Source organism: Arachis hypogaea, chromosome 14 (genome assembly GCF_003086295.3).
Source record: "Arachis hypogaea cultivar Tifrunner chromosome 14, arahy.Tifrunner.gnm2.J5K5, whole genome shotgun sequence".
Classification (NCBI taxonomy): domain Eukaryota; kingdom Viridiplantae; phylum Streptophyta; class Magnoliopsida; order Fabales; family Fabaceae; genus Arachis; species Arachis hypogaea.
Genome location: NC_092049.1, coordinates 63,261,002 through 63,271,962, shown reverse-complemented (window position 1 = coordinate 63,271,962; position 10,961 = coordinate 63,261,002). Strand labels below are relative to the sequence as shown.

The window sequence follows — 10,961 nt, the reverse complement described above, 5'->3', positions numbered from 1 at the left end:
TCTCGTGTACTGTTGAGACAATCTTCCTATTGCTTCTTGCATTTGAGTCATATCCATATTACCATGTGGGAAAAAGTGTGGCTATTCCTCCTCCTCTTGTGGCTCTTCTTCTATGTGTGGCTCATCTTCTTCCATTGGCTCTTCTCTTTCCCTTCCTCCATGTGGTCTTCGGCCTTGATGTGCTTCAAGGGGCATCATCATTCGTTCAATGGTTATGGGCATGCCTTGGCTTAACCACATTGGATTCTCCTCTTCCAATGGAACTTTAGCCTTTGCACACAACCTCCAAATGGTACTTGGATAGTACAACCAAGATCCGGCCGAATTCTTTTCAGCTAGCTTTTGAATGTCTCTTGCAAGGATTTCATGAACTCTTATCTCTCCACCCACCATGATACAATGCAGCATCACGGCTCTCTCTCTGTTAACTTCTGAGGTGTTCACAGTGCCCAGAATTGATCTTTTCATCAACTCATACCATCCTTTTGCTTCCGGAGTGAGGTTACATCTCTTCAGGAACTTGTATCTGTTCTTGTTATCTCCTTCCCATTCTGAGTTCTCAAAACAAATGTCTCTCGCAATCTCCTCATAATCTTGATCCTCATTCAATCTTTGTTGGTATCCCGGTTCATCAAAGCGGACTGACTTTAGTTTCAAAACTTTCTTGATTGCATCTGGGCTAAAGTCTACTTCCACCCCCCGTACATAGCTCTTGTACGTTGGGGGCTGACGCATGTCAAGCCTTGGGACATTTGCATAGAACTCTCTTATGATATTGGCATTGATTCGGGTGGCTGGTGATGCAAGTTCCTCCCATCTCCTCTTCCGGATTTTGTTCTTCATTCCTTGACATCCATCATCCGGCAACATGAATCGAATTTCAGGATAGATTCTTTTCTCGTTCATCCATTGAATTTGCATTTGATGAAACCAAGACTTGAACCTCCGTTGGTCATATTCATGTGTTTCTTCCTCCACTATTGGATCTTTTCCTTTTCGTCGTTTGGTTCTTGAGGAGGATGCCATGATCACTTGGTTGGTTGAGAGGGAATGTGAAGAATGTTGGAGAGTTTGATGTATGTTTGGAGGAGAAAGAAATCAGGACCGGACTTGCTATGACAAGAAATTAAGAAGAGAAGTTTAAGTGGTTGGAGTTTAAAGTAAGAGAAAGGTTGCACAAAGCTTGTTATGTTGAGAAGTGATTCGGTCATGTGCATGGCTTGAAGGTGGTATGCTTTTAAATGAGCAATGAAGGGCTAGGATGCAATTAGACACTATGGGGATCAAAGGTGTGCATGTATGGATGAATGAAGACAAAATTTGCTCCTTCCCTTGCCTTTGCCGTGATCATTCTCAAGGAGTGGCAGATTTCTTTCTTGAAGCATGTGATGGGATTTTGTCCTTATGCTATGCTTTCCTTTGTCTTGTCTTTTTCTTTGAAGATTCTTTGACCTCCTAGTCACCACAACAAGACAACATACATTAGTCTTATCCAACCGTAGCAAGGGTGTGCTTTTTATTAAAACTTTGTGAACCATCAATTCTTATCTCATTTGAACCGTGACACTCTCTTTGGAGGACACCAAACTTAATGTTTGGTAATGTATAAAGAAATGAGTCTCTTCCTCCAATTAGTGAAGTTCAAATGTTACATGTTCATAAGAATTGTCTCCATTACACTTTCTGTTTCTTTATTTTTTTTTTTTCATGAAGGATTAATTGTATCCTTGAATCGGTGCATCAAGGTTTGATGAACACCAAACTTGTTTCTTGTCAAAGGGTACATCACAATTAATGCCTTCATCACTGAATAAAAATTTTTCTATTTATAAGGTTTTGGAAAATAACAAATGTATGATTATTGATGCATGAGTTCCAAATTTTCATGAAGCTATGTGGACACCAAACTTAGTGTTCGGCCATATGCTCTATCAAAATATTTTAAGCATGTGAAACGAAATTCTTTGTAACATTGGTTTAGTGTGCTTGGAGGCACACTAAACTTAGTATATGTTTCATAACAGTGCATGCAGTCAATGGACATGTTCATGAAAAGAGAAACGAATTCATGCTCAAATGATCATAACTTATTGAATTTAAAATGACATGAATCTTAAAGCATGGGTTGCCTCCCATGGAGCGCTCTTTTATTGTCACTAGCTTGACATTGAGACTTTCTTTTATGGTGGTTGGTGCTTGTAGGGCCTCAATTTGTCTCCTCTGACCGTGATCCTCTTCTTTGTTTTCTGGTGTTCTATTTCAGCATGCTCTAATGATAGTATGTTGCTGACAGTGTAGTAATCCTCGGTTTGTTGATTTGCCCCCAGCTGTTGATATATCAGTTGCACTTTGTCACCTTTGGAAAGCCCCTCTGTTGGAATCTTTCTATTCTTCCAGCCCCTTTTTGCTTTGTTTCTGCGTTTCATCTTTCCTTTTGTTGATCTTTCTTTTCTGGCCATAGGCTTTCCTTGGGGACCTCTCTTTTTAGTGGCTAATTCTCTAACCTCCTCTTGGGCTTTTTCATCAGTCTGCACAATCCTTAGCATTGGGATGTTGTTGTGACTTTCCTGGTCATTTTTCATATAGTCTTTGTTTTCCTTGCTAAATTGTGCCTCTGGCAACACCTTCAGAGTGATGCTCTGGTCATGCATCCTGAGAGTTAATTCCCCTTCCTCTACGTCTATGATAGCTCTAGCAGTGGCCAAGAATGGCCTTCCCAGTATAACAGAGTCACCATCATCATTGTTTGATTCTAGAACCACAAAATCAGCAGGGTAAATAAAACTGTCCACCTTGACCAAAAGATTTTCAATTACACCCCTGGGGTATACCATTGACTTGTCTACCAGCTCCAAAGACATTTGTAATGGTTTGACCTCCTCTATATGCAGCTTTTTCACCAAGGAGGATGGTATTAAGTTAATACTTGCTCTGAGATCGCACATTGCTTTAGTGATGGTCAATTTCCCAATGGTGCAAGGCAACAGGAAGCTCCCTGGGTCCTCAAGCTTGGGAGGAAGCCCCTTTTGAATCAAGGCCCTGCATTCCTCAGTAATCATTATGGTTTCTTTCTCATCCCAGCTTCTTTTCTTGTTGATGAGATCCTTCAGAAATTTGGAATATAGAGGCATTTGCTCAAGTGCTTCGGCCAAGGGAATATTGATTTCCAACTTTTTGAAAATCTCAAGGAATTTGTGAAAATGCTGGTCTTTAACCTCTTTGTTGAACCTCTGGGGATATGGTAGTGGAGGTGTGATGCTCTTTCCTATTTGCTGCTGCCCCTGAGCTACTTCCTTTGAGCTATGTGGCTGGTTGTCCTTTTCTTTGAGTTTCTCAGTGCCTTTGTTTCGCATCACAACTTGCTTATTAGCCTCATCTACCTTTGTTTGATTCTCATCCTCCATTGGTTCTTTGGTGTTCTCTGCTTGCTTCCTTGTAGTGTCATTGTTGCTTATCAATGTTCTCCCACTCCTTAATTGTATTGCCTTGCATTCTTCCTTGGGATTTGGAATTGTGTCACTGGGCAGTGAGTTTGAAGGTCTCTCAACAGATACTTGCTTGGAGAGTTGCCCCATCTGTCTCTCTAGGCTCTTCAGGGAGGCTTCTTGATTCTTGGCTACCATTTCCTGGTGTTTCAGCATTTTGTCTATCATGGCCTCCAAGTGAGTGATTCTTTGGGCTTCAGGTGATATTTGAGGTGGGTTATGAGATGTGGGTGGTGGATGGTAGGCATTTTGGTTGGTTGGTTGGTTATTAGATTGGTATTGGTTGATGTTGGGGTAGTTGTTTTGAGGTTTTCTGTAGGGGTTTTGGTTAGTCTGCTGCTGGTTGTGATTTTGGTTGCTTCTTGGGTTGTGTTGGTTTGAGTTCCTCTGCCATGGTTGTTGGTTTTGGGCATGGTTATCTCCCTATCTGAGGTTTGGGTGGTTCTTCCAGGATGGATTGTATGTATCACCATACACTTCATTTGGTCCTTGGTTGTGCATATACTGTACTTGCTCTTGTTGTTGTTCTTCTTGAGTTTCTTCACTCTGTCCCCATGTGGTTGATGGTTGGCTGGTGTTAACTGCTGCAACTTGGATACTATCAATCCTCTTGGCCATTTGCTCAAATTGTTGTTGAATTTGCTGCTGCATCATCTTGTTTTGAGCCAGGATTGAATCCACTCCTTCTAGCTCCATTACTCCTCTCCTTTGTGATGGTTGGCGGCCTCTTTGATGAGCAAAGAAATATTGGTTGTTGGACACCATATCAATGAGTTCTTGAGCTTCTTCTGCAGTTTTCATGAGTTGCAAGGAACCTCCAGCTGAATGATCCAAAGCTTCCTGGGATTTCAGTGTCAAGCCTTCATAGAAGTTTTGAAGCTTCTCCCACTCATTGAACATGGCAGGGGGACATTTCCTGATCAGAGCCTTGTACCTCTCCCATGCCTCATAGATGGGTTCGGCCTCCATTTGTGTAAATGTTTGTACCTCAGCCTTCAATCTTATAATCCTCTGAGGTGGATAAAATTTGGCAAGAAACTTAGTTACCAAATCATCCCAGTTGTTGATGCTGTCCCTTGGAAACGATTCCAACCATTGAGTGGCCTTGTCCCTGAGAGAAAATAGGAATAGCATCAGTTTGTAACTGTCAGGGGGCACTCCATTAGTTTTGACAGTGTTGCATATCCTCAAGAAAGTGGATAAATGTTGGTGTGGGTCCTCAAGTGGTCCTCCACCAAAAGAGCAATTGTTCTGAACCAAAGTGATGAGTTGTGGCTTGAGTTCAAAATTGTTGGCATTGACATTTGGAGCCAAGATGCTGCTCCCACAATGTCTAGGATTTGCAAAGGTATAGGAAGCCAAAACTCTCCTCTGGGGTGGGTTGCCATTGTTGTTGTCTTCTCCACCTGGTGGATTGGTTAAATGTTCCTCCATCTCTTGGAATTCTTCGTCTGATTCCTCTTCTCCAACAATATTTTTCCCTCTTTTAGCTCTTCTTAACCTCCTGAGAGTTCTTTCATCTTGTTCATGAAAATGGGGTATGGTTCTTCTTGTACCTGACATACAAGCAGAACATGAGAAATGCACAGAATCAGTGGCACTTCAGTCTATTGCTAGAATGAAGTTCCAGTTAGCTTAAGCAAAAATTCAAACAGTTAGTGGGTTAGTCAAAATTAGAGAAAAATAAAGAAAAAGTGCTTGATCTAGATCACCACCTCACTTAATCATTGTCAATCTAATCAATCCCCGGCAACGGCGCCAAAAACTTGATGAGTATTTCGGTGAAAAATAAATTTTCTCCCAAAACACACAAATCTAACCGGCAAGTGTACCGGGTCGTATCAAGTAATAAAAACTCACGGGAGTGAGGTCGATCCCACAGGGATTGAAGGATTGAGCAATTTTAGCTTAGTGGTTGATTTAGTCAAGCGAATCAAGATTTGGTTGATTGTTTTGTGACTTGCAGAATTAAATTGCATTGAAGTAAAGAGAACAAGAAATAAATTGCTGAAACGTAAAGGACAAGAAATTAAATAGCAGAAACTTAAAGTGCAAGAAATGTAAATTACGGAATCTTAAAGTGCAAGAAATGTAAACAGCTAGAATTGTAAAGGGAATTGGGGAATGGATTTGCAGAATTTAAACAAGGAAAAGTTGAATTGCATTAAACAGAAGAGGGAAAGGGAATGGAGATTGAACCGGATATGAAGCAGAAAAGTAAATGAACATAGAAAGGAAAGAAACAGAATGTAAATTGGGGATTTGGATCTCAGGGCCAGAGACTAGAAAACCAAGTCTAGATCTCAATGCCTTCCTAGATCCAACAAGAACAATTGCAAGGAAATTGTAAATTGCAAGGAAAATAGATGAAGAGCAATTAACCGGAAATGAAATTCAATTAGCAGTAAAGAAACAGAGATCCAAGATTGAGATTGAAACAGAATTTCTTCAATTCTCCAATCCAAGATCCAAGACAAATGTAAAATGAAATTGAAAGCAATAAAACTAAGAGGAAGAGAGATGAATTCTCCTTCCCCAAGACGAAAAAATTAAAGTTCACTCAATAACAAAAGCTCTCCGAAAACTATTATGAAAATTCCAAAAGGAAAGCTCTCCGAAGAACTTGAATTTTATCCTATTTATACACTTTCTTCAAATGATCTTCAAGCCTTGAGTTGGGCCTTTGCTCTTGGTGGAATTAGGTTGAAAGAGGCCTTGGTTGATTGCTCTTGAAGTTTGAAGAAGAACCGAAGTGAACCAATTGAACCGGTTTTGAGGTTGGCAAAAGTTGGACCAAAAGTTTGAGCCAAAGTTAGGGGTCTAACTTTGGCTCCAACTTTTCATATCAGCTAGCACATTTTTCTGGTATGAACGTTGGTGCCAACGTTAGGGGTCTAACTTTGACCCTAATGTTGGCAATGCCTTGTGTGCTAGTGGCGCCAACGTTAGCCACCAAGTTAGGGGGCTAACGTTGGCGCAAACTTTTGCTCCTTCCCCATTTTAATTCATGTGCCAATGTTAGCCTCCAAGTTAGGGGGCTAACGTTGGCGCAAACGTTGGATGGCCAGGGAGGAATTCATGTGCCAACGTTAGCCTCAAAGTTAGGGGGCTAACGTTGGCGCAAACTTTTGGTGCCCAGGGGAGAAATCCATGTGCCAACGTTAGCCTCAAAGTTAGGGGGCTAACGTTGGCGCAAACTTTTGAAGCCCAGGGGAGAAATTCATGTGCCAACTTTAGCCTCAAAGTTAGGGGGCTAACGTTGGCGCAAACTTTTGAAGCCCAGGGGAGAATTTTCAAGGTCCAACGTTAGCCTCCAAGTTAGGGGGCTAACGTTGGGGCTAACTTTTCAACCAAAAGTTTGTGCAAAAGTTTAATGCTAACTTTAGGTCCAGCTTCTTGCTTCCCGGTTCAATTTCACTTATTCTATTGTCCTCTCTTCACTCCTAGCCATTCCTTCTTGCTTCAACCTTTCTCCAAGCTTTCTTCACCTATCATTAATCAACCAAACTCATCAAAGCTATGCTCAAAATCATGAGATATTCATTCTTTCATAATATGCAACAAATATAGCCTAAAACCTCATGAAATGGCATGAATTCATATATGGTTGGTTCAATCAAGGGAAACATGAAAATCTACTCAATTAGCTTGCTTGTAGCTCAAGAAAGTGCATAATTCTAAACAAAACAAAAGAAAAAGACTAGCTAAAATAGGCTAGGATGACTTGTCATCAACTGGTGAACAATTGCCACCCCCTCGGTTCGATTTTTCTCCAAATCTGTGGTGATTCATTGGCATTGATTTGGAAGATTAATTCTGGCAATATCTTTCTGGCACTTATCCGCTCAAATTCATGCTCATGAAAGGCAGTCTTGAATCTTTTGTCATCAAAAGGAGTACTCACCATAGGTTCCTTCCTCTTTTGCCTCTTTGAGCTTGATGATGCCATGACTTGAGTTGTTGTTTGAGGGGGTTTGAGGCTTCGGATAAATGAAGAGTGGGTTGGTTAAAGCAATGTGTGATGAAGGGTTTAATGTGCCAATAGAAGTGTGGAGAGTGGGGATTTGAATGTGAGGAGTGAGCATGCACTAAGGTTCACTTATATAAGAAAATCATGAGTGAATGAAGGGTGTGGATTGCATGAATGTTTACTAGATGGACGGATGGGGTTGTGTATGAAGAAAAAGACAAGGATCATCACTTAATGAGAGTGATTGGTTCGGTCTTCAAGGGTCTTCTTTCTCCAATGTTGCATGGCAGCATTTCCCCATGCGTTCCCTCTTGAGACATGTGTGTAGTGATCTTCATTAAGTGGCGAAATCTCCCCCATTTAAGTGTCCAATCAATCCCTTTTTATGCTTCTTTTCCTTTCCTATAAAGATTTGAAATAAGGGAATTAATATATAAGAAAATTAAAACTCTACGGCTAGAATAAAATGAAAGAAAGGATTTGATTGTTTGTTTATGAATTTCAACTAACTAACTAACTATTGGTGGTTCCTTATATGCATTTTGGTGGCACTATGGGGTGACACCAAACTTAGTTTGAAGCACTGTGATGAAAGTTTTGTGTTCAAAGCTCCTAAGACTAGCATGCAACTTGGTTTGCTTTGAACACCAAACTTGTTCCTCACTATATTCTACATAAGAAGATTTTCACCAATTATTTGTTAAGTTTGGATTGAAGCTCATAAAGATTGACTTATTCATTATCATCTGAAAGCATATAAAACATGGGTTGCCTCCCATGAAGCGCTTCTTTAGCGTCACTAGCTTGACGTTTTTCTTTCATCACGGTGGTTGGTAGTGCTTAAAGTCCTCCCCTCTTGCTGTGGACTTGTATCCATTGGTTGGATCAATGATCTCCACATGTTCCAGGGAAAGAACTCTGTTGATAGTGAAGACCTTGGGTAATTGAGATGGCACAGTAGGGAGATTAGGGGGAATATCTGGGAAGTAGGCTGAGACAACTCTATCCCCTGGAGAGAAGTCTTCCGTAGGGATCTTCTTGTTCCTCCATCTCCTTGGTACCTTCTTCTTTGTTTCTTTTGAGGTTGCCTTCCCCTTGGTGACCTCTTTTCTCCAAGGAGTTGTGACGCTGTCTTCACCTGCCTCTAGAGGTTTGGGTTCCTCCAACTTTTCCTTGAGCTGTGGCAATTGCTATTTTCCTTGTTTGTCAGTTAAGGGGGTCTCAGAACGAACTGGCTATGCTTCAGTGCTTGTTTCCTCCTTTAGTGTCTCATTATCATTTGTGCTTAGTTCCTTGTCCTCTTGATCTGTTTCTTGTGAGAGTTTGAAAACATTGAAGCTGAGTCGTTCATCATGGATTCTCAATATTAGCTCCCCTTTCTCTACATCGATAAGTGCTCTGGCCGTAGCTAAAAATGGTCTTCCCAATATGATTGGGTGAGTGTGACTTTCTTCCATGTCCAGAATGACAAAGTCTGTTGGGAGAAAGTACTTCCCAACCTTTAGCAACACATTTTCCACCACTCCTATTGCTTGCTTTTGAGTTTTGTCAGCCAGTCTGATAATGACATCTGTAGGCATTATCTCATTGATCTGCAGCCTCTTCACCAGAGATAAGGGCAGTAAGTTGATGCTGGCCCCTAAATCGCATAGTGCTCTGTCAAACATGTTTTCACCTATGGCACAAGGGATATGAAAACTTCCTGGGTCTCTTCTTTTTGTAGGCAACTCAGGTTGAATAAGGACACTACATTCCTTGTTCATCATTATGGTCTGCCCTCCCTTGAGTGAGCTTTTCCTGGGAAGAAGTTCCTTCATATACTTGATGAATGCAGGCATTTGTTGAATTGCCTTGATGAATGATATGTTCACATGCAGAGATGCAAACAAGTCTAGGAACCTTGAGTATATTCTTTTTCCCACAGCACCATTGAGCAGTTGAGGGAATGGTGCATAGAGCTTCAGCAGCTCTTGTTGTGAGATTTTTGGTTCTTTGTGATCTCTATCCTCCTCCTTTGTTGAGTTGTCTTCAGGTTGTTTGCACATTTTGCCTTGCTTGTCTTCAATCTCTTGATCACGTGTAGTGACCATTTTGCAATCTTCCCATCTTACTTTCTTTGCTTTTCCCTTGGGGTTTTTCTCAGTGTCACTTGGGAAGCTATCAGTAGGTTTGGGAATCTTCTCAACTAAATATCCCACCTGAAATTCCATTTTCCTAATGGTTTCTCCCTGGTTCTTAATATTGGCTCGCACCTCCTCTTTGAACACCTTATTTTCTTGAATCTCTTGGCATATTCCTTCAAGTAAGGCTTCAATCTTAGAGAGCCTGTCATCAATTGATGAGTGGTTCGGAGCAGATGTGCTGTTTTGGTTTTGATAATTATGTGGAGAAGTATTGTTGTGGGGGTGTTGAGATGTCCTCTGGGTGAATTGTTGGTGAGCTGCATTGTTGTTGGAGTTGTAACGTCTCTGGTCTTGGTTTTGATCTTGCTCACTTCCCCACCCAAAGTTCGGGTGATTTCTCCATCCAGGGTTGTAAGTCTTGGAGTATGGATCATAGTTTTTCCTTGGTGAATTCCCAATGTAGTTGGCTTGCTCCTGACTCCCTTCTGCTTCTTGGTTTACTCCTTCTTGTGTTGTTGATGAAGTGGAGATTGCTGCTACTTGGTTCATCTCCATCTTCTTGGTGAGGTCAGCCAGCTGCTGGGTAATGAGCTTGTTTTGGGCCAACAGAGCGTCTGCATTGTTTAGCTCCATCACTCCTCTTGTGTTCCCTCTTTCGGAAGCATAGAAGTAGTCATTTTCTGCTACTGTTTCAATAACATCTATGGCTTCCTCAATGGTCTTCTTCTTGTTCAAGGACCCTCCAGATGAATGGTCTACTGCCTTCTTTGACTCATAAGAGAGCCCTTCATAGAAAATGTGCAGCTGCACCCATTTGTTGAACATGTCAGGTGGACACCTCCTTGTTAAGTCTTTGAACCTCTCCCATGCTTCATACAGAATCTCACCATCTTGTTGCCTGAAAGTTTGAACCTCAGCTCTCAGCCTATTGATTCGTTGAGGAGGGTAGAATCTTGCTAAGAATTTGTTCACCACATCCTCCCAAGTTATCAAGCTCTCCCTTGGGAAGGATTCCAGCCACTTGGCTGCCTTGTCTCTGAGTGAGAAGGGAAATAAGAGCAATCTATAGGCGTCAGGATGAACACCATTAGATTTCACTGTGTCACATATTCTCAGGAAGGTGGTCAAATGTTGGTTGGGATCTTCTTGAACACCTCCTCCAAATGAACAGTTGTTCTGAACAAGGGTGATGAGCTGTGGTTTAAGTTCAAAGTTGTTGGCATGGATTGTTGGGTTTTGGATGCTACTTCCACAATTTCCTGGGTTTGGATTAATGTAAGAGCCCAAAACTCTTCTATCCTCCCTAGCATGATTTGCTCCACCTCCTCTGCCATGGTTGTGAGTCTCTCCTTCATGATGATTTTCCATGTTTTCTTCCATGTT

General features: G+C 41.4%; 1 non-coding gene across 1 annotated transcript; it reads left to right on the top strand.

Annotated features, from left to right (window-relative positions):
* The first annotated feature begins 10,401 nt into the window (after positions 1-10,401).
* LOC112745732 (small nucleolar RNA R71) lies at positions 10,402-10,505 on the top strand. Its single transcript, XR_003173645.1, has one exon. It is a non-coding gene; the product is annotated as a small nucleolar RNA R71 (small nucleolar RNA).
* Positions 10,506-10,961: the final 456 nt, after the last annotated feature.